The sequence below is a fragment of the Lissotriton helveticus genome, chromosome 2_1, assembly GCF_964261635.1.
Source record: "Lissotriton helveticus chromosome 2_1, aLisHel1.1, whole genome shotgun sequence".
NCBI classification, from domain to species: domain Eukaryota; kingdom Metazoa; phylum Chordata; class Amphibia; order Caudata; family Salamandridae; genus Lissotriton; species Lissotriton helveticus.
In genome coordinates this window covers 1869272898-1869295377 of record NC_136059.1, presented here as the reverse complement: position 1 = coordinate 1869295377, position 22480 = coordinate 1869272898, and the positions used below count along the sequence as shown (strand labels likewise).

At 46.4% G+C, this 22480-nt stretch overlaps 1 protein-coding gene across 1 annotated transcript in view; it reads right to left on the bottom strand.

Annotated features, from left to right (window-relative positions):
- Positions 1-6632: 6632 nt before the first annotated feature.
- The window catches only part of LOC144819964 (bifunctional heparan sulfate N-deacetylase/N-sulfotransferase 4), a 994778-nt gene continuing 978930 nt past the window's right edge, over positions 6633-22480 (bottom strand). Inside the window, exon 14 of the mRNA XM_078677645.1 lies at positions 6633-6980. The gene's annotated coding sequence lies outside the window, so the exon portion shown is untranslated. The remainder of the gene's footprint in view (positions 6981-22480) is intronic.

The window sequence follows — 22480 nt, the reverse complement described above, 5'->3', positions numbered from 1 at the left end:
TATATATATATATATATATATATATATATATATATATATATATATATATATATATATATATATATATATATATATATATATATATATATATATATATATATATGAAGAAGTGCTTTCTAAATATGGAGACAGGTTAAAGAGGATGATAAAAGCTAAGTCAACTAATGTCAATATGTGAACAGGGACATTCCATTGAAGCACAGGATGACAGACCAGGCGTGAAAAACACTGATAGCAAACTATTGTTTGCAAACTGCAACCAGTATTTTTGCGATGTGTGGGGAATATTTTGGACTAACCTATCTACAAGTAAGTTGGTTTGCAAAATTCTGAATTGTAGGGATTTGCAATCCAACGTAGCTCATTAATATTCCTGAGGTATATTGCAAATTTCAACTCACTACGATTGGTGGCCATCACAGGGATGGCAGAGTGCTGGGGTCAACAGACCATTTTGTCTGTGAACACTTTTAAAATAATTTTTTAATTACGCCCATTTTTGTTCAGAAATCAGGATGCATTGGAAAAAAAAGGTTTTGAAAAAAGTTTGTTTAGGCGCAGATAGTTTTCCCTTGGCCACTGGCTACCCTCCAACAACTTTATCTTACGTTTACAAAGGCGAAGGGGATTCCACAATGACCCCTTACATTATGTGAATGAAATAACACCCTAGAATGGGAGCTGATAAAATGTAAAGGCTTTGTGAGAAGATGTCGGTCACAAAACATTGATAAATTCCATAATGAATCTGTTTGCAAAAGAAGTCCCAAACACACTCTTTTCAAATAGTAATTTGTTATGCCCTTCTTATTTTATTTTGCAATTTGGTCACCTGTTGGTAACCTGTTGCTGAATCACGAAATGGTTTTACCACACCGCAAATAGAATTTTTATAGTCTCCAAATTCGAATTGGAGAGTCTCTGACCTAAAAAATTGTTATGTACATGTCGCCCTTTATCAATGAATTTACACATGCAGAAACATAAATTAAGGGTTTAAGCTGGACTGGAAAACTGAACCACCTGTCTTCCATTTGCAATGAGAATGTTTTATATATATTAAATGTTTCATATCAACATGAAATTAACGTGTAGTCATTCTAATGCTATTTGTAGAGTGAAATTATGGTCAATTTCCAATTAGGTTTTTATTATAGCCTGAATTTCAAAATAAGTTACTGTTGGTTGTCATCATTGCTTTGTGATTCATGAACATTTTATTTCTAGTGAAGATGAAGTTGAAATGTAATTGAAACCGATGTTCTTTTTTCCATCTTTCCCATGTGAAGAAATGTTTTCTTTTCATTGCAAATATTGTGGAATATCGTTTTAATAACCAGCACATTGAAGAGACACCTGCAGTGTGCAGACAAGTTCATGTATCTTATCTTGTTACAGAAAGTGTACGTTTGAAGGGCACGGAGAGAAGCTTGTGTTGAGAGAAACCTTGAGAGCCCATCGAGTATGTAATTGTTATCATTTCCCTTTAACCTAATTGGACAGTCTGTTTGAGAACAATGCATAGTTGTATAAAATGTTAGACTTTGTGGGGCATATTCACAAGGAGTTATCACCACCTTAGCTGCTAATTTTATCGCCCTATTACCAAGCTGTCCCTAGCAGCCATTAGCAACAGTTTTTAGGTGAAAACGTCCGTAATAAAGATCTATACTTCTGTTCGCGATATTTATATGCAGGAGAGGCGTTCCCGTGCAAAAACGCCTGCAAACACCTCTACTCCATATTCACAAGGGGACCCTTGAACCTCTGAAGACCAAAAAAAAAACTGTCTCTAAATGCAGAGCCAGTTACTTAAGACCAGAAAATAGCTGCTCTTAAAAATGGGGATAAAGCCTAGGGCCACATCTCAGCATGTTTTGGTGCTGGACAGCGCTGCAAGCAATGTTGTAGCGCTGCCCTGCGACAAAACTACAGTGCAGGAATGCGCATCATAAATAAGATAGTGCGCATTTCTGGGACCCAGTCATTAAAAGTGTTGTAGCGCTGCAACAAGACAGCGTTGCAACACTTCTCACTACGCCCTGCTTGCAATAGCATTGATACGCTGTATTCACTGGACAGCGCTCCATGACACAAGTAATGACAGATACGTCACGAATCCTGACTTATCTGTCTGCGCTAAAGTCACGCATTGCTGCATTCGTGTCACAACCATGATGCAACTCCAGCAATGCATTGGGCCAGCCTATCCGTGTGGCACTGCGTCACCCTAATGCCTTACATTAGGCAGGCGGAAGGTACTGACGCAGTGCCATTCATGAGGGGTGCCCAAATGTCGGCGCTATTGGAGAACCATCTGTGGTAGTTGCATTCTGCGGTGTCAACATTTGGAAGTATTGGTGGAGTGATGTTGTGGAGGGAGTGGACGAAACGTTCTTCAGTGTCCTTGATACAGCTGCGAGGGGGTGCAATGATGGCGGTGGCGTCTGGTGGGCACGATGAAGACATGATGTTACCAATGATGGTCAGTCCAAGAGAGTCCGGTGTTGTGGCTGTAGTTGAAGTTCCCACTGGCGGAGGTGACGTGCTCGACCATATGTCCTGCTATGTGGCTTGTTGAGGTGACTTTCTGCTTGCGTCTGATGTTGGGGACCTTCCCCAGGAGGGGGTGGTGTCCTGGTCACTGGAGTTGTCCAGGCAAAACTTGAGTTCACCGAGTAGGATGTCGTTGGTGGATGGGAGACCCTGGGGTGCAATGAGGTCTACAATGGTATTGGAGAATGGGGGGCCATGGCCCGGGGGGGCTGCACATGAGGGTGCCGCAGAGGATGTGCTTGGGCTTGGTCCGGATCTGGGAGTGGAGGTGGTCCATTGTAACCCTTGGGTCATTAGAGTGTTTGGTCAGTCGGAGTGTGCTTCTGTAGGTGATGGCAATGCCTCCTTCTTGATGGTCGGGCGCTCCTTGCGGGCGATACTGCAGCCGTCAATGATGGCGATGTCCGGTCCAGAGCAGAGGTTGGTCCTGGCAGGCGAGGTGGTGTCCAGGATTGATGGCGAGGAGGGTGCTGGCGTCGTAGCGGTGGAGTGTCCAAGAGGAAGGTTCCTTGGTGAAGAGCACGGTCCAGGAGCAGACGGATGCAAACGGCATAGCCTATGGGTTGCCTTTGGCACGGGAGATGACCATTACAACGCAGGTAGCACATCGTCAACAACGCAACTCCAACAATGCAGGTGCCTTTACATTGCATTTGATTACAATGCATTGTGGGGTCAGTAATGGGGTAATTGAAAGTTTTTTGGGGGTACGGGTTTCGGATGTAAAATATGAAAATTGAGGTGTACGTTGGGGTAAAATATGAAAATTGGGGGGGGGGTTGGGGTAAAATATGGAATTTGGGGTGTGTTTTGGGTTGAAATATGGAATTTGGGGGGTGTTTTGGGATAAAATATGGAAATTGGTGTGTGCCTTTGGGTGAAATTAGATTTTTGGATGTGTTATGGGGGCTCAAAAAGGAGTTCCAGGGTTCACGGTTGAGTTTGGGGTGCAAGGGTTAGTTTTGGGTTGCACTCACTGATGTGGGAATAGTGATAACAATGTCTCCAATATGCAACACCTACTCTACTGTTGCAATTTGCCTAGTATTAGTATGCATGGGAAAGGAATGCGATGTTATGGCATGCGTTGAAACCACGTATGTGCCTTTGGCACATGGGTGGTATGCCCGCTGTGCGTGGGCACACAGCGGCCGCCATTGAGAAGTGCTGGGGGGGCTGGATAGCTGTGATGTGTGTGTGAGAGGGTGTTGTAAACATTTTAATAAGGGAAGTCTTACCTTGAAGCCGGGTCCCGTGTCTTCAGTGCTCCTGCTCTCCTGCATCTGCTTCCAGGAACAGGAAGTAGGCAGATAGGCTCCCTCCCCTGAGCCAATCATAATGCTGTGATGCGGCGGTGGGATTGGTAATTGGCTAAGGGACAAGGCAGGCAGCAGGGGCTGGAGGGGTGCGCATGTTCTCCATGCAGGCTGTAATGCAGCCAGCATTACGAACAGGGATGTGCGCATGACTGCTTTGGGTGGCCTGAGTGGGCCGACCAAACAGTCATTGCGCACTTGAGTGGGCTTGCCAATCCGCCTATGCCTTGCCCCATACTTGGAGCAGTCCTACCCACCCTCCCACCTGCAAGGGAAACATAGCACAATTCTATCAGTAAGTTATCATCATGTGATGATTGTTCCTCTTCTGCACTGCTTGAAAGGAGTGGTGCGATGAGCCGACACTGGGGGCGCGTCATCTACATATGTTAGGAATGAGGGACTTGACCCCCGGGCATCCTGCACTACATGTCTCACCGTCTCCTTACCTGGACATTGACAGGGTGGCGCTATCCGCTGCACTCTCTCCAAATCTGTGACTCAGCCAGAAGGAGCCTCAGCCAGGAGGATTTCCCAAGCCTGGGTACAGCAGTCGCTGCCAAGTAAGCTGGTGAACCTCCTGATGTAGTTGATGCAGCAGGGCCCCCTTAGGCATGGAGTTGCAACGCTCCTGCCACACAAGTTCGGCGCAGCTCAAGGGCATCACCTTCCACAGCGTCCGGCCAGCCAAACATCATCCGGCCTGTGATGCAGAGAGGCAGCACCCACCGTTGGTAATCCCCTCCGTGCACCCCGGTGTAGTGGTGGATCCTAGCATGCGATGTAGACCTCCCTACGTTGGGGCGCAGGAGCGCCTCTACTATTAAAAGCTCCAAGGTGTGCAAGGCGGTCTTCTTACACAGGTCAGTAACATGTCTCCATGCGACCCGTCAGACTTCACCACCAGGCACGGATGATCGCCGTGCCTCAATGTCTACCACCACGGCTCATCAACTCCACAACTCCTCCGCATCCCAGCACAGGCTCCAGGCGCAGGACCAGCGAGGCATCCAGGCTCCAGACGCAGGTCCAGCAACGGATCCAGGCTCCAGACACAGATCCAGCGAGGCATCAAGGCTCACCTCCTGGTCATCCTGGATGGTGGCTGCCTTGCAGGGTTTGCTGATGTGTGCTGCACTTGGCCCTGGCAGCTCGATTCTGCATGTTATTGGTTTTTATGCCTATTTTATAATGGAGGTTGACAGATAGGCGATTTTTTTGCATGAAAGACAAAAACAACTCACGTTGGGCTGACTAGCGTGAGCTTTTTTCCTGCTAATGGGCCTATCGGTAGTTAACGCCCGCTTACGCCGGATTTCCTGTCGCCATTGCGCTGATGTTAGCGGCAGTTTTCAACGCCTTTCCCTAATACTATCGCCATGTAGTGACGGCTTGGTAATACACCGCTAACATGGTGATAGTTTTCAGGGTTAGGCGGTGATAAGAAAAATGCCACTAACTGGTGTTTGCGGTAGGTTTCGCCATCCTTGAGAATCCTTGAGAATATCCCCCTGTGTGTCTTTAGAGCAGTGAAGAGAAGAGCAGAGCAAACATTTTAGAGTGTTCTCTTAAGAGAGGACTGACTATTCCTTTGTCCTTCCCTCTGAGGTAGTTGTATGCTGGTTCTTTCTCTGCGTCATAAGATTTGATCTAATTTGATTGCCTGTTATTTTAAATACGTGTTCTGATTATAAAATGTTGCTAACATGATTTCTGCCTTTTGCGAGCCAGTCACTTTTTGTAAACATTAATACTTTGATACTAATATATTCTCTATCCTTTTTGTGGAACCTATTGTGCTTTACAATATATTTAATGCGTTGATTTGACCAGTCTCAGGTATTAACTAGGGGTGGGTGGAATTTGCGTAGCTGCACTATGCAAAGCTCTGCGAAATTCCGCAAACACGTGAAATTGTTTGTTCCACTTTTTTCCTGTTTGCGAACGGTGTTTGCGTGCTCAGGAAGAAATATCTTGTGAACATGCATTTTGAAAGCGCAAACAAGCAAAAAATTCTGCAAAGCAGTGGATCGCAGAATTTCTGGCAATTTCGTGTCCTAGATGGAATGTGAAATTACCCAAATTCCGCAAGCGGAACGGAATTTACCGACCAGGCCTAGTATTTATACCGCTGGAGGTCCATCCAGAGAAGCACTTTATAGTTTCACAAATGTGCATCAAGCAAAGAGCTGCAAGACATCTCATGGGTGCTGATTTGGGATTTTCTGGGATTTACAAACGATTCCCAGGTTACACCTGCGAACCTGTAAAATTTGCATGCAAAAACATAAATAAAAAAGTACGAGAACCCCTCCCATCCACTTCTATCTTTATGGGAATTCACAAACTCACACCCCCTCCTCCCACCTATGGGATAACATTTTCTATTCGGGAAACCTTCATGGGTGTAACTTATTTTTCAAGTGCAAAACCGACTTTTAAGAATTACAAATGTCATTTTACAGTCCTAAAAAATAAACTTTGTGCATGTAAATTAGACTTACATACGCGAACAGCTTTTTTGAATCAACATCATCATGTTTTATACCTAGAAACACCAGATAAAACAGAGCTAAATAAATATATTTCGAAACTCATGAGATCCCTATAATTATGGCCCCATATCTGTTCGCCCTAAATCTGTGTACGAATGGCCTCCAAGGAAATTTTGAAATTGTGCAGAAGCTGACAAAATAAACTGCAATCGAATTAAAAACAAAAACAGAAAGTATGTTTTATTTTTAGAAGGGTGGTAACAAATTACATTGTATATCTCATATATTTTATTTTGAGCTGTGCCGGAAATACTGATCTATTTAATTCACTCTAAAAAATATACAATATATCAAAATATCTGTGCCCAGACAAGTACCATTTGCACCTCCAGAGTTGAATATATTTATCACGTCCCTTGTCAATTGTTTTTGGAGTCACTGTCACACAGTACTTTTTTCAAGTGTGAAGTTTCAGAAATGGTGATCATTTTGAAGATAAAAAATATATTTGCTGTCTTTTTTTCTGGTAACACTTCTGGCGAAGAACTCAAGCAGTGGATTTGATGCCATTAGACAGGGAGTCCGGATTTTACATTTCGGCATACAGAGCACACTGAAAGAGAAAAAAAAAACATAAACGTAAATGTGAGTAAAAAACCATCATACACAAGTTAGTTAACCAGCTTTGATATGCGTAAACCAGCTTAGATTTACGCATTGGTCAGATAATTTTTTTACATGAAAGGTCAACAGTGGCGTATTTATTTTGCTTCAGCGCAGGGCAATTTTCCACTGATTCCAGGACAAACCTTAACCAGTTCTGAAATCAACATTTTCAACGCACAACTAGTACAAAATGTAATTTTTTGCCGTGGTGTGTGATTAGAAATGTTGTTTTTGCGCTGGTCCTTGATGCAGATTGTTAGAAGCGGCTGTCTCTAGTTGGCAGAGGTATACACTTCTGACAAATAGGGACACACCTTTTCTAGTCAGGGCAAGGGGATCACACACGTAGATAACCCCTGCTCACCCCCTTGGTAGCTTGGCAAAGCAGACAGGCTTATCTCAGAGGCAGTGCGTTAAGCATTTATGACCACATACAGTAATAAAGTGAATACACTACAAATGGACACGACACAGTAGTATTATAAAAATAAGAATGTTTATATAAGGCTTAGCACAAGACCAAATAACGACAAAAATATACCACAGTCTTATTAAATACTCTTGGAAGGAAAAATAATAGTTCAAGCACGGTTTCTTCTTAGCACAAAGTCTTTAGTAACAAAAGCAACTCTTCTTCTTTAAAACACAGTTCTTGGCAACAATGTAACCCACACGGGAGTCACACGACGTCGAGGCAAAGTTAATCCAAAGGTTCGGCGTCGACCGCGAGGAGCGCTACGTCGAGCCCGGAGTCGCACAGACCCCCACAACACAGTACCTTGGAAAAGTGAAGCACTCGATGATCAGCGGCGTCGAGATGTCCGGCGTCGCGTCTTCGGCGTCGATCGGGCCTCGGAGTCGGGGCGATCTGCAGCGGCGTCGACCGAAGTCAGGCGGGAGCAGCGCTCACGGGATGAAGCAGGCTACGGCGATGTCGATGTTGCAAGAGTGAGCAGCGCTCACGGCGTCGAGAGGGCTCGGCGTCGATGTGATCAGCGGCGGCGTCGACACAGGGTCACTTGGAGCTGGAGCCGAACTCGCTACTCACTGGCGTCGCTACTGGCGTCGATCGGGCCCGGCGGCCGGCGTCGAAGGTGCGGGACACTGGAGCCGTTACTCACGATGTCGAGCTGAATTCGGCGGCATCCGTCGGCGTCGAGATTGCTGGATTCTTCAGAGGTGCTGGATTTTCAGGTTCCAGCAACAAGCACTTTTAGCAAATAAATGAAGTCCTTTGGCCCTGTGACTTCAACAGGAGGCTGGCACTCTTCCAACCCTTGGAGATTTTCTTTAGCAAGTTTGAGAGTACACACTCAGTTCCTCTCTCCTGGTTCCTTGGCAAAAATAAAGAAGCAACTGCAGGATTCCCCCAACAAACAGCACTCTGGCAGAAGGGGTAGGCAGTCCTTGGATCAGCAGGCTTCTTGTCCGTGGTTCAGATTTCCTTGTCAGAAGTGATCTAAATTCTTGGTTCAGGGGTCCTTCTCTTATACCCCTTTTTGGCTTTGATCCCTTTGTCCATGCAGGGGAATTTCCCCCCATCCTGGGTTTGTTGTGGGTGTTGCCTGGCCTATTCACTGTGCAGGGCAGAGTCCTCAGCCGCCCAGCAGGAGCGGAGCCAGCATTGTCACTGGCAGGGGCAGGGCCATCAGTTGCCCGGCAGGAGGTGGGGCCAGGAAAGTCCCTGGCAGGCACAGAGTCATCAGTCGCCTGGCAGGGGGGCGGAGCCAGCATTGTATCAGGCAGGGCAGGCTATCAGGAGCTACTCTTCCCCTACTCTCGATGCAAATGCCCCACTCACCCCACACTGACTCATTCAGACCTCTGGAGCCACCCAGCTCCTGTCACACGCACACCAGAACCAGCAGAGACCGGTAGACAGTTAGACAAGAAAATAGCTACTTTCTAAAAGTGCTATTTTCAAACACAGAGTCTAAAAACCATCCACCCCAACGGATGCATTATTAAACCCTGAGTTCAGGGATACCAAACTCGACATTGCACCATGCTCCCCGAGCCCGCTAGGATTATAGCATTAATAATCCTGGCAGCCCATTCTAACTGATGGAGAGCAGGTTACCTTACAATAGTGAAAAACGAATATGGCTGTAATTCACTATCAAGACATACCAACCTTGTCAGGCTTGTCCTACCTTATGCTTACAATGCACCCTGCCCGTGGGCCTACCATAGGGGTGACTAACATGAAGTTAAGGGAAGGTTTAGGGATTGGCAAGTAGGTGTACTTGCGCAGTCCTCGTGACAGTCAGACTGCACGTTGTCTAGCAATGGTAGACCTTCAGACATACTTTTACTAGGCCGCTCTTGTGGGTGGCACAACACGTGCTGCAAGCCCACTAGCAGCATTTGTATTTACAAGCCCTGGCACTCCTGGTGCACTCTACTAGGGACTGACAGTAAATCAAATAAGCCAAACATGGAAGTCAATCAATACAGCAATTTCACATAGGGAGCACTTGCACTGTGGCACTGATCAGCAGTGGCACAGTGCCCAAAGCAATATGCCAGCAAAAACATCGTAAACAGAGGAGGCAAACAGAAAAAATGGAGGAGAGACTCATGCCAATGATGTCAGGTCTAACACAGATACACTGTTCAAAAATAGGCCATTGCAATTCAGTTAGCCGGGCCCAGAAGATTGTTGGATTCTGAGGCAAAGGCTGAACATTCGTTTAAAACATAAAACAACTCCACTCCCTTTGATATTGAGATGCATAACTGTTTATTGAAATACTGTAGCCAGAGGCTAGGACTGAGAGTTATATATTTTTTAATATGCATACGGGGTTCTAGATTTGTCGTAACATATAGGGCACCGTTTCCCTACTGCCCTATTAAATACATGATTTTATTGTGAAGTTAGTCTGCATATTACAGTACGGACAAGGGAGTCAATAAGGGAGAGAAACTCAGAACAGGTTATTTGCCCTTCTCTTTCAAAAACAGATATTACACTAGGCCATACATCAAGGGTGGCTCCCACGTAATGACGGAGTAGCGTCGCCCCAGTCGTCAGAGTCAACCACAGAAAAATAAAATGATAATGAAACAATATCATTTTATTTTTCTGTTAATGACTCTGGGATGCATGTCGGGCGGGCGGGACCATGAGAGGCAGGTGGTTGGCACTTGGAAGTGCGCATGTAAGTTTGGCCAGCCATCCTAGGCCGGCCAAACAGACATGTGTACTTCTATTTCTCCAACCCAGTTGAGTTCAAACCCGGGTTGGAGAAAAGCCACTGGAGTCAAGCTAGCCGGGCTGATGAGAGGTGTTACCTCGAAACCGGGCCGGTCCTCGGATGCTTGATTTCGTTCTGGGAAGGACATGGCTTTTGTAGTTCGGACTGGACTGTTCCCATGGGGCACAGGGTCAGCGCTGATTTGCATATCGCCATTGTCTAACCCAGGGTGGTGTGGAGTGGAAAAACGATGGATTTGGGCCCAGATCTTTGGACTGGGGTGAATGTGTGACATTGATCCACATTCTGTCCATCATTGTTGTGTTTGCAATTACCGCTCTAAGTGTACTGGGGATGCTCAGACGTGAGTCCCAGGCACTCCACACCACTGGAGTCAAGCTAGCCGGCTGATGAGAGGTGTTACCTCGAAACCGGGCCAGTCCTCGGATGCTTGATTTCGTTCTGGGAAGGACATGGCTTTTGTAGTTCGGACTGGACTGTTCCCATGGGGCACAGGGTCAGCGCTGATTTGCATATCGCCATTGTCTAACCCAGGGTGGTGTGGAGTGGAAAAACGATGGATTTGGGCCCAGATCTTTGGACTGGGGTGAATGTGTGACATTGATCCACATTCTGTCCATCATTGTTGTGTTTGCAATTACCGCTCTAAGTGTACTGGGGATGCTCAGACGTGAGTCCCAGGCACTCCACACCACTGGAGTCAAGCTAGCCGGGCTGATGAGAGGTGTTACCTCGAAACCGGGCCAGTCCTCGGATGCTTGATTTCGTTCTGGGAAGGACATGGCTTTTGTAGTTCGGACTGGACTGTTCCCATGGGGCACGGGGTCAGCGCTGATTTGCATATCGCCATTGTCTAACCCAGGGTGGTGTGGAGTGGAAAAACGATGGATTTGGGCCCAGATCTTTGGACTGGCGTGAATGTGTGACATTGATCCACATTCTGTCCATCATTGTTGTGTTTGCAATTACCGCTCTAAGTGTACTGGGGATGCTCAGACGTGAGTCCCAGGCACTCCACACCACTGGAGTCAAGCTAGCCGGGCTGATGAGAGGTGTTACCTCGAAACCGGGCCGGTCCTCGGATGCTTGATTTCGTTCTGGGAAGGACATGGCTTTTGTAGTTCGGACAGGACTGTTCCCAGGGGGCACAGGGTCAGCGCTGATTTGCATATTGCCATTGTCTAACCCAGGGTGGTGTGGAGTGGAAAAACAATGGATTTGGGCCCAGATCTTTGGACTGGGGTGAATGTGTGACATTGATCCACATTCTGTCCATCATTGTTGTGTTTGCAATCACCGCTCTAAGTGTACTGGGGATGCTCAGACGTGAATCCCAGGCACTCCACACCACTGGAGTCAAGCTAGCCGGGCTGATGAGAGGTGTTACCTCGAAACCGGGCCGGTCCTCGGATGCTTGATTTCGTTCTGGGAAGGACATGGCTTTTGTTGTTCGGACTGGACTGTTCCCATGGGGCACAGGGTCAGCGCTGATTTGCATATCGCCATTGTCTAACCCAGGGTGGTGTGGAGTGGAAAAACGATGGATTTGGGCCCAGATCTTTGGACTGGGGTGAATGTGTGACATTGATCCACATTCTGTCCATCATTGTTGTGTTTGCAATTACCGCTCCAAGTGTACTGGGGATGCTCCGACGTGAGTCCCAGGCACTCCACACCACTGGAGTCAAGCTAGCCGGGCTGATGAGAGGTGTTACCTCGAAACCGGGACGGTCCTCGGATGCTTGATTTCGTTCTGGGAAGGACATGGCTTTTGTAGTTCGGACTGGACTGTTCCCATGGGGCACAGGGTCAGCGCTGATTTGCATATCGCCATTGTCTAACCCAGGGTGGTGTGGAGTGGAAAAACGATGGATTTGGGACCAGATCTTTGGACTGGGGTGAATGTGTCACATTGATCCACATTCTGTCCATCATTGTTGTGTTTGCAATTACCGCTCTAAGTGTACTGGGGATGCTCAGACGTGAGTCCCAGGCACTCCACACCACTGGAGTCAAGCTAGCCGGGCTGATGAGAGGTGTTACCTCGAAACCGGGCCGGTCCTCGGATGCTTGATTTCGTTCTGGGAAGGACATGGCTTTTGTAGTTCGGACTGGACTGTTCCCATGGGGCACAGGGTCAGCGCTGATTTGCATATCGCCATTGTCTAACCCAGGGTGGTGTGGAGTGGAAAAACGATGGATTTGGGCCCAGATCTTTGGACTGGGGTGAATGTGTGACATTGATCCACATTCTGTCCATCATTGTTGTGTTTGCAATTACCGCTCTAAGTGTACTGGGGATGCTCAGACGTGAGTCCCAGGCACTCCACACCACTGGAGTCAAGCTAGCCGGGCTGATGAGAGGTGTTACCTCGAAACCGGTCCGGTCCTCGGATGCTTGATTTCGTTCTGGGAAGGACATGGCTTTTGTAGTTCGGACTGGACTGTTCCCATGGGGCACAGGGTCAGCGCCGATTTGCATATCGCCATTGTCTAACCCAGGGTGGTGTGGAGTGGAAAAACGATGGATTTGGGCCCAGATCTTTGGACTGGGGTGAATGTGTGACATTGATCCACATTCTGTCCATCATTGTTGTGTTTGCAATTACCGCTCTAAGTGTACTGGGGATGCTCAGACGTGAGTCCCAGGCACTCCACACCACTGGAGTCAAGCTAGCCGGGCTGATGAGAGGTGTTACCTCGAAACCGAGCCGGTCCTCGGATGCTTGATTTCGTTCTGGGAAGGACATGGCTTTTGTAGTTCGGACTGGACTGTTCCCATGGGGCACAGGGTAAGCGCTGATTTGCATATCGCCATTGTCTAACCCAGGGTGGTGTGGAGTGGAAAAACGATGGATTTGGGCCCAGATCTTTGGACTGGGGTGAATGTGTGACATTGATCCACATTCTGTCCATCATTGTTGTGTTTGCAATTACCGCTCCAAGTGTACTGGGGATGCTCAGACGTGAGTCCCAGGCACTCCACACCACTGGAGTCAAGCTAGCCGGGCTGATGAGAGGTGTTACCTCGAAACCGGGCCGGTCCTCGGATGCTTGATTTCGTTCTGGGAAGGACATGGCTTTTGTAGTTCGGACTGGACTGTTCCCATGGGGCACAGGGTCAGCGCTGATTTGCATATCGCCATTGTCTAACCCAGGGTGGTGTGGAGTGGAAAAACGATGGATTTGGGACCAGATCTTTGGACTGGGGTGAATGTGTCACATTGATCCACATTCTGTCCATCATTGTTGTGTTTGCAATTACCGCTCTAAGTGTACTGGGGATGCTCAGACGTGAGTCCCAGGCACTCCACACCACTGGAGTCAAGCTAGCCGGGCTGATGAGAGGTGTTACCTCGAAACCGGGCCGGTCCTCGGATGCTTGATTTCGTTCTGGGAAGGACATGGCTTTTGTAGTTCGGACTGGACTGTTCCCATGGGGCACAGGGTCAGCGCTGATTTGCATATCGCCATTGTCTAACCCAGGGTGGTGTGGAGTGGAAAAACGATGGATTTGGGCCCAGATCTTTGGACTGGGGTGAATGTGTGACATTGATCCACATTCTGTCCATCATTGTTGTGTTTGCAATTACCGCTCTAAGTGTACTGGGGATGCTCAGACGTGAGTCCCAGGCACTCCACACCACTGGAGTCAAGCTAGCCGGGCTGATGAGAGGTGTTACCTCGAAACCGGTCCGGTCCTCGGATGCTTGATTTCGTTCTGGGAAGGACATGGCTTTTGTAGTTCGGACTGGACTGTTCCCATGGGGCACAGGGTCAGCGCTGATTTGCATATCGCCATTGTCTAACCCAGGGTGGTGTGGAGTGGAAAAACGATGGATTTGGGCCCAGATCTTTGGACTGGGGTGAATGTGTGACATTGACCCACATTCTGTCCATCATTGTTGTGTTTGCAATTACCGCTCTAAGTGTACTGGGGATGCTCAGACGTGAGTCCCAGGCACTCCACACCACTGGAGTCAAGCTAGCCGGGCTGATGAGAGGTGTTACCTCGAAACCGGGCCGGTCCTCGGATGCTTGATTTCGTTCTGGGAAGGACATGGCTTTTGTAGTTCGGACTGGACTGTTCCCATGGGGCACAGGGTCAGCGCTGATTTGCATATCGCCATTGTCTAACCCAGGGTGGTGTGGAGTGGAAAAACGATGGATTTGGGCCCAGATCTTTGGACTGGGGTGAATGTGTGACATTGATCCACATTCTGTCCATCATTGTTGTGTTTGCAATTACCGCTCTAAGTGTACTGGGGATGCTCAGACGTGAGTCCCAGGCACTCCACACCACTGGAGTCAAGCTAGCCGGGCTGATGAGAGGTGTTACCTCGAAACCGAGCCGGTCCTCGGATGCTTGATTTCGTTCTGGGAAGGACATGGCTTTTGTAGTTCGGACTGGACTGTTCCCATGGGGCACAGGGTCAGCGCTGATTTGCATATCGCCATTGTCTAACCCAGGGTGGTGTGGAGTGGAAAAACGATGGATTTGGGCCCAGATCTTTGGACTGGGGTGAATGTGTGACATTGATCCACATTCTGTCCATCATTGTTGTGTTTGCAATTACCGCTCTAAGTGTACTGGGGATGCTCAGACGTGAGTCCCAGGCACTCCACACCACTGGAGTCAAGCTAGCCGGGCTGATGAGAGGTGTTACCTCGAAACCGGGCCGGTCCTCGGATGCTTGATTTCGTTCTGGGAAGGACATGGCTTTTGTAGTTCGGACTGGACTGTTCCCATGGGGCACAGGGTCAGCGCTGATTTGCATATCGCCATTGTCTAACCCAGGGTGGTGTGGAGTGGAAAAACGATGGATTTGGGCCCAGATCTTTGGACTGGGGTGAATGTGTGACATTGATCCACATTCTGTCCATCATTGCTGTGTTTGCAATTAAAGCAAGCCCACTAGCAGCATTTGTATTTACAAGCCCTGGCACTCCTGGTGCACTCTACTAGGGACTGACAGTAAACCAAATAAGCCAAACATGGAAGTCAATCAATACAGCAATTTCACATTGGGAGCACTTGCACTGTGGCACTGATCAGCAGTGGCACAGTGCCCAAAGCAATATGCCAGCAAAAACATCGTAAACAGAGGAGGCAAACAGAAAAAATGGAGGAGAGACTCATGCCAATGATGTCAGGTCTAACACAGATACACTGTTCAAAAATAGGCCATTGCAATTCAGTTAGCCGGGCCCAGAAGATTGTTGGATTCTGAGGCAAAGGCTGAACATTCGTTTAAAACATAAAACAACTCCACTCCCTTTGATATTGAGATGCATAACTGTTTATTGAAATACTGTAGCCAGAGGCTAGGCCTGAGAGTTATATTTTTTTTAATATGCATACGGGGTTCTAGATTTGTCGTAACATATAGGGCACCGTTTCCCTACTGCCCTATTAAATACATGATTTTATTGTGAAGTTAGTCTGCATATTACAGTACGGACAAGGGAGTCAATAAGGGAGAGAAACTCAGAACAGGTTATTTGCCCTTCTCTTTCAAAAACAGTTATTACACTAGGCCATACATCAAGGGTGGCTCCCACGTAATGACGGAGTAGCGTCGCCCCACTCGTCAGTCAACCACAGAAAAATAAAATGATAATGAAACAATATCATTTTATTTTTCTGTTAATGACTCTGGGATGCATGTCGGGCGGGGCGGGACCATGAGAGGCAGGTGGTTGGCACTTGGAAGTGCGCATGTAAGTTTGGCCAGCCATCCTAGGCCGGCCAAACAGACATGTGTACTTCTATTTCTCTAACCCAGTTGAGTTCAAACCCGGGTTGGAGAAAAGCCAAAGGATAGTGTCTGAGTGGCAGAGCAGACTGCTCAGACCAATTCTAGTGCTTCTCTCATAGCCTTTCCAGTGACTTCTTGGAGAGCACTGAGGCGGCCATTGACGTCAGAAGCAGCAGCAAGAGATACGTTTAATTTTTTTTTTTATATTTTCCCATTCATTCCCTGCCCGTCCATCCCCGCCCCGCCAACTTTGTGTTGTGGTGGCTGCTACTGCCATACATTTTGCCAATGTACTAAGAGACATACCCAAAATCGAAGGAAAACACAAATTGCCAGCCCAAATCAATAAAGAAGTGTGATTTCCTGCAGGAGTGAGTCACCTCTTTCTTTTAACCCTTTACTTAGATATATATTAAAAGTGTTCCATATACAATTGTTGAAGTCTCAGAGTTATATGGTTGAAGGGGTACAAGGAGAATAGCTAGCATCAAGGGAGGGTTTGATGGTGATGTACAAGCCTGGAGTCAGCTTGATAGCCATGATAGCCATGTATGATGAAATTATACAGAAAAAGTCTGTGCATTCAGCCAGGGGAATACTTGATGAGATAGGAAAGCCTGCAGGATGAGGAAGTCTAAGCACATGGCTGATGTGTTCAGGCTGTTAAGCAGGAGTGCACCCAGAGAGTCCACCTACCACCCTTCACCTCGGAGCCCAAGAGCATCATCTGTGGCGTCCTGAAAGGCTCATCTCTCGGCCCCACCTCTTCAACACCTACATGACTTCCCTGGCCAACATCGCTCGAACCAATGGACTCAACATCATATCCTACGCCGACGACACCCAACTCATCCTCTCACTCACGGAAGACCCCGCCACCACTAGAACAAACTTCCACAATGCCATGCGGAGTGTTTCCGACTGAATGAGGACCAACTACCTGAAGCTTAACACCTACAAGACGAAAGTGCTGATTTTCAGGAAGACACCTCTCCGTGGGATTAAAACTCAGACCTACACAGACCAACCACACCCACAACCTCAGAATCGTCCCGGACATGAAACTGAAAATGAAGTGACAGGTAAAAGCAGTCTCTTCCACCTGTTTGCACACCCTCCGCATCTCTGAAAAATATTCAAATGGATTCCCATCTACACCAGCAAAAATGTTATTCAAGCCCTTGTCACCAGCTGGAAGGACTACAGAAACACACTCTACACCGAAATCACCACCCAGACTCCAGACTACACAGAACGCATTGGCCTGACTCATCCTCAACCACCACAAATGCACCCACATCACCCGCCCCTCCTCAGGAACCTCCACTGGCTTCCCGTCCAGAAAAGATGTCAGTCCAAGATGTTAACACACGTCTACAAGGCGGATCTATGACGTTACAACGCATACTTTTACAACGCATACCATTACAACAAAATATTTACAACGCAAAAACCATTACAACGCATGTATTTACAACGCATGTTTTTACAACGCAGGTACCTTTACAACGCATACCATTACAACGTAAATATTGGTAAGTATATATTAATTTTTTATATGTTAATTAATTGAAATTAATATAATTTAATTTAATTTATTTTCATTTAATTAATTTAATTTAAATTTAATTTTACTTTATTTTAACCCTGTACCCCTGTACCCCAAAAACCCAAAACTGACCCTGAACCCTAAAAATACCCCTTTACCCAAAAACCCAAAATTGACCCTGAACCCTTAAAATACCCCTTTACCCAAAAACCCAAAACTGACCCTGAACCCTTAAAATACCCCTCTACCCAAAAACTAAAAACTGACCCTGAACCCTAAAAATGCCCCTTTACCCAAAAACTAAAAACTGACCCTGAACCCTAAAAATGCCCCTTTACCCAAAAACTAAAAACTGACCCTGAACCCTAAAAATACCCCTTTACCAAAAAACTAAAAACTGACCCTGAACCCTAAAAATACCCCTTTACCCAAAAACTAAAAACTGACCATGAGCCCTAAGAATACCCCTTTACCCAAAAACTAAAAACTGACCAAGAACCCTAAAAATACCCCTTTACCCAAAAACTAAAAACTGACCCTGAACCCTAAAAATACCCCTTAAAAAACCCAAACATATAACATTTTAAAAATAATTATATACTTACCAATACTTAAGTTGTAATGGTATACGTTGTAAAGGTACCTACGTTGTAAAAACATGCGTTGTAATGGTTTTTGCGTTGTAAAAGTTTCGTTGTAAAGATAGTGCGTTGTAAAAGTTGCGTTGTAAAGGTTGTTTCCCCTACAAGGCCTCCACAACCAGGGACCAGCGTACATCAACCACCGCCTGAACTTCCACCATCCCGCCAGACACCTACACTCCGCCTCCCTTGCTTTTGAACACATATCCGGCCAAAGCTACAGTCTTTCCTTCTCCTACCTCGCCGCCTAGTCCTGGAACGACCTACCACTCCACCTGCGAATGTTACCCTCCCTCATGGAGTTCGGAAAGGGACTCAAGACCTGGCTTTTTGACTAAGACCAGTGAGACCTAAGCGCCTGGATACCCTCAGGGGTGAATACCAGTGCTCAATAAATATTGATTGATTAGTTAATTGATTGTTATACACAGTGGTGGTTCCTCTTCAAGGGCTTCAGGGTGCACACTTGCCACCTGCGAGGTGACACATAATTCTATGAGCCTTTGCTCGCACTGCTAATTATTTAACTTATCAGTATTCATGAAAACACAACTTTCCTGTTTTAATGAATGCTATCAGTGCGCAGGTCAGCAATCTTGACCTCTGCTCCAAGCTATTCATGAGAGAAGGAGAAGGCAGCTGAGCAATCAGCCAACTATAGAGTGTTGTTTAAAAATACAGCACACCAGGTTATTAGACCAATGGAATATGTTAAGTGTTAAGAACACTCAATTGTAGATTTTCATGGAGCCGGTGGCAGAGTTTTCGCGAGGCCTGAAACTTGCACATGTAGGCATCTTACACCAAACCTTTTAAGCCTTCGAGTATATTTGATCACAATGCTCTAATTAGCCATCTTTAATGCCTGGTTGGGTCAGAAGGCTAGACTTATGTTAAGTGGCTAGGATGTGGCCATAAAGAGACTTGTGGACAACGTATGAGGGAGTCAACTACACATTCAAAAGTCATTAAAGTTACTGGAGGGCAGGCACAATGTGGTCAATTTGTCTTAGCATAAGTATAGGGCAAGCAGTATGGGACTGGGCTCATTACTGCTCATTAGGAGAGGACCTACTATAAACTGTTGCAATATTCCTGATCAAACCCTAAGCAAGTTTTGTCTACAAGTGTAAGCAATGGAGGACACAATGGGGCAAGTGAAGGTAATGGAAGGTGCTTTTAGTGACTGCATTTATGTGTGAAAGGAAAGCAAGAGGAAGACGCTAGAAAAACGACCATACAAAAGGAAGAGCCAAAGGGTGAATGGCAAATGAGTAAGATTTTGGACTTCAGACTACTGAGTGGAGAAGTGTGGCACACTGGTTAGAGGAGGCAGACCTGGAAGCAGAGGTCAGCCTGGGACCAGGGTTCAATTCCTGGCTTGGCAAGGTCTTGAGTCCTAAAATGTCCATGGACTGGACAATTCTCGCTCCGGTGCCTACTCGATTCACGGGTTCACACTCTGCGACTCTGGGCAATAGCTTGCTTAATCTCCACAACGGCCCCTCGCGGCGGGATGCCTGGCTTTCACCTTGCGGATACCCTGCCGGGGTTATCTCACAGGGGAATACCAGGACGGGTTCCCTAAGCAAGCGCTTAGAAACCGCTTGGTGATTTGCGCTATATAAATTCCTGTACATTTACATTTACATTTACTGAGGGAGCAAGTTTTGTGGCATACAGTACTGTGCTTCCTTCACGCCATTTGCGAATTGCAGACAGTCGCGAGAACCCTGGGTAAGTTTACCAAAAAAACAGTGCGCCGCCAGTGTACAAGTGATACCTGACAGCAAGAGTGTTAAATATTGTGTCCAGGTACATACTTAAGACGCTTGGAGAGCATTGGTTGCACTCCTCCTACAATGGCGGTGGGATCTCACATAGTGGAGCCTAGCTAACCTAATGCGTGCAATTAGGGGGAAAAGGATATGAACCAGCTAAGGGCCATTTCACTCAGAAAAATACTAAGGGGCAGATTTATGTTAACTGGCGCATCCCCAGGGATGCGCCAGTTAATGTGCGCCACAGTGCGCCACTGCTCCGCCACCCATGGTGCAAGGCAGTGAAGATGCGTGACGCATCTCTCGGCGTACGGGCGGCGCATTGCAGGAGTCATGTCGCAAGTGCGACATGACTCCTACAATACATGGTGCGTCACCCTTACGCCTGCTTCAAGCAGGCGTAAGGAATTGACGTAGAAAGTGACTGAGTGAAATCTCATAGATTTCACTCAGCCACTTTTAGGAGGCGTTCCTGCGCAGGAACGCCCCCCCCCTGCGCAGGAACGCCTCCTTATGGCGCAGGGGTTTCCAACGTGACGCATCTCCTAGATGCGTCATGTTGTAAATAGGGTGCATTGTTTGCGCCGCCGTTGCGTCACATTACGTGACACAATTGCGGCGCAAAGAGGCGCAAGGGCCTCATAAATCTGCCCCTATATGCCAGACAGTTTAAAAAGAGATTATGGAAATGGGAACAGCTCCTCCCTGAGATATAGAAAAGTCGTTTTAATCCCTCGTCAAGGTCAGAAGTAAGACTTGAAATCTCTCAGTGGACCATACTTCTCAAGATCGGAAGGTAATCAGGTTGAAAACAAAATAACTTTCACATTTCTATGAATTCCTGACATGCTTCTACAATTAGACATCCTTTCTGGGTGAGCATTTGTTCCTTTGAGGATTGCAGTGATGACATTTTTCAAATTATTTTAGGGTATGGAGAGTGATGACTGATGTCACGGCCACAGTAAGTTTATTCTGACGAGTTTTGCTTGCAAAGATCATCTGGATAGATTTCTTGATGGACAAGATTTGTTTTTTGTTCAAGCATTATTATTGAATTTCCATTGCAAAACTGCGAAAAAATGATATGCGGTTTTCTTACAAAACAAAGAGCAACTATAAGTAAACGAAAATAAAAGGAGAGAGAGGATCAAGAGAGAATAATAGCGAGGCCTGTATTATGCACGCACAACTTCCATATATGAAGTGTTTTGTATTCCCATATCAACCTTATAACTGTCAATCAAAGTACAATTGTCTTTTAGCATGCCATACACATTGGGCTCTCAATTCATTTTCTGACTCATTCAGTCTCAGCAGATTTCTTCGAATGTTCAAGCTTTTGGGATTTTTCTAGGGGGACTTCTAAAAAGAAAAATGTTTATCATTGACATCATGTAGTAATTATCTCTTCAAGTGATCAAGTTGTCATACATCGACTACTCGGGCCCATCACCTGCGATGTGATAATTTTTAGCCAGCCTAGTATCAACTTTTGCAAGAACATAAAAAGAGCACTATCCTGTTGACATATTTTCACCTCAGTAGTTTCACCACAAGCCCCCCAAGAATAAATACATGACTTTAAAGATAATATTTGACTTAAAAAATCTTATTATTAATGTGCATTATTTCTGTCCAGGCATTTTCAATACTTCACATTCTACCATAATGTGCACAAGAGTTCCTTCATGCGCAGAACATTGTGAACATTAACCATTGTCCTTTAAACGGGCTTTAAAAAGTTAGGTGGAGTCCACCAAACATTATAGGCCCGATTTATAAACTAACACAAATGCCACCTTGTATTACTTTCAGTAACAGACACATTCCATGGGTGGTGCATGGGCATTCCTGTGCATGCACTCAAAGATTTTGATGCAAATTCATATTCACGAAGACTTGCAGACATGGATTTATTCAAAATCCTGCAGCTACCTAATGCTGGTGTAACGATATGGAATATCTTTATTTCTTGTTTTTTTTCTCTTTGCAGGTAAGCTGCATGCTGCAGCCCACATACATAGAGGAAATAGTCTTAAAGCACAGCGTTTGTGTATGAAGGGAACCCTACCTGCACACAAACTATGGAGCCCATTAAGTAGACACCCTTGCTCTATGAAGCAAGGGTGCCTGTATTGGCACACGTCTGCACAATGAAGCACATTGATTTTGCTTGCTGCACTACATTATACAAACACCATAAATCTGGGCTCATTCATTGAAGTGCAGGCTCTTCGGGTGAAAGGTCAGCAGCGTACTCGATAAAGGATGGAGGATGACAGAGTTTAGAAGTGCTGCAGGAGGTGGGTGACAGGATTTCAGTTGAAAATCGCCAAGGGAAGGATTTTGGTGCTAAGGATGTTCTCACAAGGTTCAGTTGTAGATCACAATCCTCAAACAGCAGAGAGAATGGAAGCTGTGGGAGACTGGGCAATAGAGGATCAGGAAGCTATACTACTTTTAGCCTACAGTGGGAGTTTTCAGTTGCCGTGC